Here is a 4,774-nt window from a genome sequence, read left to right as displayed (position 1 = left end):
TCTCAATGGGCGTAACACCATCGGAGTGACGTCACCTGTTACCGTAACAGGCGCTACAGCGGGACGTCAAAAACGAGCAGCCGTAAATACGCGACACAACACGCAAAGCGGATTTGTTTGTATATTTTATACAGAAAACCACTTTTTACAAGAACAAAGGAATAAATAAAATGTTTATGTTATGTTTGTTGCATTTGTATGCAAGTTACTGTTATTTTATTACGTTTCAAATAAATAGACAAACTCGTGTTGCGTGGGAATAATAAACAGCATTGTCTGCACGCTGTTTATTTCCTGAATCCTTAAGGCTTCTGAATGCCATGCAATGAATTATCTATTTCTATCGTTTCCTATTTCTGTATTGTTGGTACACAGGATTAATTCAATATTACATGTAAACTCATTGTATATATCGCACATTTGTACATAGTATAAAACACTTTTGGACTAATAATGCTTGATTTTCCCGTCTTTTAGTATATCTTTGATTCGATTTTTCCGTCTGAGGCTCCAGCGTCCCTGAAAAGGATAAGCGGAAGCGAATGGATGGATGGATTTTTCCGTCTGACTTGTGAGCTGCTGTAAGACGTAAATTTCTTAAGTGTGGGATTAATTAAGGTGTCTTATTTTTTTTAAAAACGGTCACACCGCCTGACAAAAGAGATTTCATACATTTTTGAACCAAGAAATTGTAATAAACACCTTACGTGGCACAAAGACAGCACTTATTGGAATAAACAGCTAATTTAACACATTTATTACCATTTCATGTTTTGGTGTGCGTTTTATATGAAGCTATACTTATTCTTTGTTTTGGTTTGTTTTTTAAACCATGACTAAAAACAAAATTTAACTTGAAAGGAATGTAACAGGAAATAAGATGGAAAAGGTTCACATGAAGCACTGCCTCACATTCAGCAGAGGGAGACATTTTCATACTTAAGCTCAGAATAAGTGGGAATTAGACATCAGTTATATTTTTGTAACGTTATATCCTGTTAAACACAGTGAGTCAGTGTGTTCTCTTACCACCGTCTATTGATGCTGTCCATACAATCCATGTGGGAAAAACAAAGAGAACAACACATGTACAAAGGAACGAGACTGTGGGAACAAACCTCCATTCAGTTCCATTTGCCCTTTAGATGACAAGAAAAGTGCGGTTTTGCCCGCCAAGTTAACAGTCTGCAAGGTGACCTGCTGTCGAGGCGCACACATGCCCAACCAAACACAGGAAGCTCGCAGTCTAGCATATTCACAATGAAACAAAAAGAGAAAGCTAAGGTCCGGCCTGCTTCTTTACTGAGTTTAAAGAGGCTCCTATGTTGATTTCCCATTTGACACTTTTCATATTTGAATCTACACACCAGGAAAGACATAAAGTAAGGAAGTCATATGGAATTTACTACACTACACATTTAATCCTGCGATACTGAAAGAGAAATGCAATTTTGAGTACATGGTGAAGAAATGCTGCTGCAGTAAAGGAAACTGTCAGCATGACTCTCTGGGAAGAATTCTTAAGAAATAAATGTGTAAAATGACAGAAAAAAGCTCGTGTGTGACTAAATGACACGCAAGACTAAATGGTGCATACGGTAAAATATGCTTTTGTTGACTGGTGGAGGGCTCGGTGTTGAACCACACTGGAAGTGAAAAGGCTTTCTAATCAAATGAATCAGTAAACTATAAACTCCCTGGCCGCTGGTCAACTGCTCATTAACGCAATTATCTAGTCGGCCAATCGCATGGCAGCAACTCAATACATTTGGACAGGAAGACATGGGTAGGACAATCTGCGAAAGTGCAAACGGAGCATCAGGAGGAAGAAATGTGATGTAAGTTCTCTAAGTGACGAGTATTTGTCAAGCAAACCACAAAAACAAAAAACAACTGAAAAACATTTGATTGACAGACTTTTAAATCGTCTGTAAGGATTTGGAAACTGAAAAGCCAAATGACTGTATTGTAGAAGAATGGGTTAACAATTACTGTATCAAAGAGAGTGACAGCATGTGGAATAAAACATTTCCTGTGCAGAGGGCGATCGGGATTATTCATGCTGGATAACTTTGACCTGTGACCTCCTCCCCGCCACAGCATCAGGTGTCCAGTTTGTAGCCCGTCACAGATTAAACCTTCGTAATCAGCTCCTTCAGTCTGTTAGCATCACAAGCTTAAAGCTGCTTCCTTGGCAGACCACAGTAAAGTATCTGATGGAACATTTGCTGCATGTGTTGAAGGATCTGAGCGTCTATAGGAAGTCGAGCCTTCTTGTATGCAGCCTGTGTTGGTCCTTCAGTCCTATCTAATAGGTCCTCATCTCCATGGACCTACAGGGTGCAATATGCACCAAACTACTGTGCTACAAAAATGGGAAATAGATGCAGCAGTTTACTGAAATGAGGCATGAAATTCCCCTTTCTGTTGGCATAGAAACATTTAACTGGACATTTAATCTCTGAGATTTGTCGGTATACGAAGAAAAACTGTGCAACACCAGCAGTAAGTCTCAGTTTTTCTACACGATAAAGATGCTGTAGTTTACTCTGGACACATTATACGATCAAACAAACAATAAAAACAGGAACTTTCATTTAATCATTACTGTACCATGAATGTGTGCACGAGAGGTCTGTATCAGTAGGACAAGCTGGAAAATTACAGTTAAAAGCCCAAAACTTTGTCCTACTTCAAGATGTTCTTGCTGGGCTGATTCTGGCCCATGGGTCTTATGTTTGACACCCTGGAAAGCAAACAGCACACTAACATACATGCTTTACTGACCACACATTTTGTGCTCATACATCTGCAAGGACGACACAGAACCATCCAACTTAACCACACAACACACAGTCTTTTTTAACTGTAATCTAATTTTAAAGCTGATCTAAAATATTGAGCACGACTTCTACCACCTCACGTTTCTCTCTCTCAGGAAAGCCTAATGTTGGTTGACTGCTGCCGCATGCTTTCAGTTGTGTTACTCTTACAGTCGGGTGAAACATTTCAGGGGAAACATCGGCTCTGAGTGGGTCCTCCTGTTGCCCAAAGAGCATCAATCGGCTAAGTAACACAAACACAACCAGTGCAGAGGACGATGATCTCACCCATGTGTTATAGCTCAAAACCATTTTAATAACCAATTATTAAACCATGTGCAGAAACCTCTTAATAGTGCTGTGACCACGCAGAGCCATTTTATACGCACTCTATATTAAAAATGAATGAAGCTTAATGAGAAAAGCAGCCCATTTCCCATCATCTGCTTCTGCATCAGTACTTCAGGACTCCATAAGCAACATTTTGGCAGGATGTTAATGCTTCTCTTGTGAACGTATGGCACCAGGCTTCAGGTCGCACATTAGCAAAGCACTGACGCATACATACACAACCCACAATAAGTATGAACTACTATTTATTAAGTCTTATAGCTCTAATATAGCATAATGTGCCTCAGTTAGCGGTGCAGTGGTGCATATCACACTGATAGCAGGATTCATGCTTTTTGAAACAAGGACTCAGGTCTTCTGAGAGCCTTTTGTGAAAGAATCTGTCGTGTCTGCTGAATTCCCATCGTTCAGCACTGTGTCTGCCACGCTTCAGGTCAGTGTTGTCTCCACTGACTTCATCTTAGTCAGTACTGCTGAACCCTGCAGGTCACGAGGATCTAACACAGAGGCATTTAAAAATGTGTTTAACGTGTACACAATATTTAGCTCACCAAAATATTTATAGTGCATTTTTCAACTCTGGTCCAAGATCCAATGGGAAGATTAACCCAATGATTCTGTCAGTGTTGTCTTTGACTTGAGAAGCTTTAGCTGTTTGTTTAAAGAGGAAGCCCAGAGTGTGGGAATCAGAAAAGTCAGAGGCTGACCTCAAGCTGCACTGTTGGAAGCGTTAGGATGCTGTTTGTTTTAGCTCGACTCATTCACACGTCTTCAATGGCAATGAAGCGGAACACTGAGACACAAACCACTGAAACAGGGCCTGCTTGGAATGAAAACAAGGCTCAAGTTTATGATAATAAGACAATCACAATGAAAACAATAGAACACTGTCGTCCTACAGCAGGGCAACTCCGACTGACTCAGGTTTTACAATCGCTCAGATGACACAAATTTATTGCATAAACAATGTCAGATGTTTTCAGAAACCCTCGGGGCTGGTGAAGTGAGAGATGAACACCCGAACTGTGATTATGTTTTTGTTTTCACAGTCCCCCTGACCTCATTCAGTGCTGTGCCATGTACCAAATCAAACATTGTTGCTCTCTGATACAGTGGAGCAGGTTTTGTGTAAAGTCCAACGGAGCTCTAACAAAATGAAGAAACCTCACCGCTGCTTTCTGACAACATTAATCAGCGATATTTGTCTTTCACCCCCAAACTTTGGCACTTGCTAGGTTCTAATTTTGGGACTCTGTGTGCTTATACGTACACACCTGCATGCATGCAGGCACGTGTGGTGGACGATGTTTTTCTTCAGCTCTTCTACAGGCCGACATAAAAATTTAACCTGGGACAAATTAAAAAAAGAAAACAATCTGAACAAACATTTCTCTACATTAGCAGCAACGTCACAGACCAACTGGGCTGCAGCCAGTTACATTAAAAAACCCCTAAAATAAGCACCCAAGCTACTCTCTCTCATTCCCATCTGGATCATACAAGAGAAACAATGCAGAGTCCTTTTTTTGTTTGCTTAGAAATGTGACCGTACGTTACCATTACAATTACAACAGAGTGCCAATTTCATGAATGTTGTGAAG

The sequence above is a fragment of the Maylandia zebra genome, linkage group LG4 (genome assembly GCF_041146795.1).
Source record: "Maylandia zebra isolate NMK-2024a linkage group LG4, Mzebra_GT3a, whole genome shotgun sequence".
Classification (NCBI taxonomy): Eukaryota; Metazoa; Chordata; class Actinopteri; order Cichliformes; family Cichlidae; genus Maylandia; species Maylandia zebra.
The sequence above is the reverse complement of the archived record's forward strand: the minus strand, read 5'-3'. Positions refer to the sequence as shown.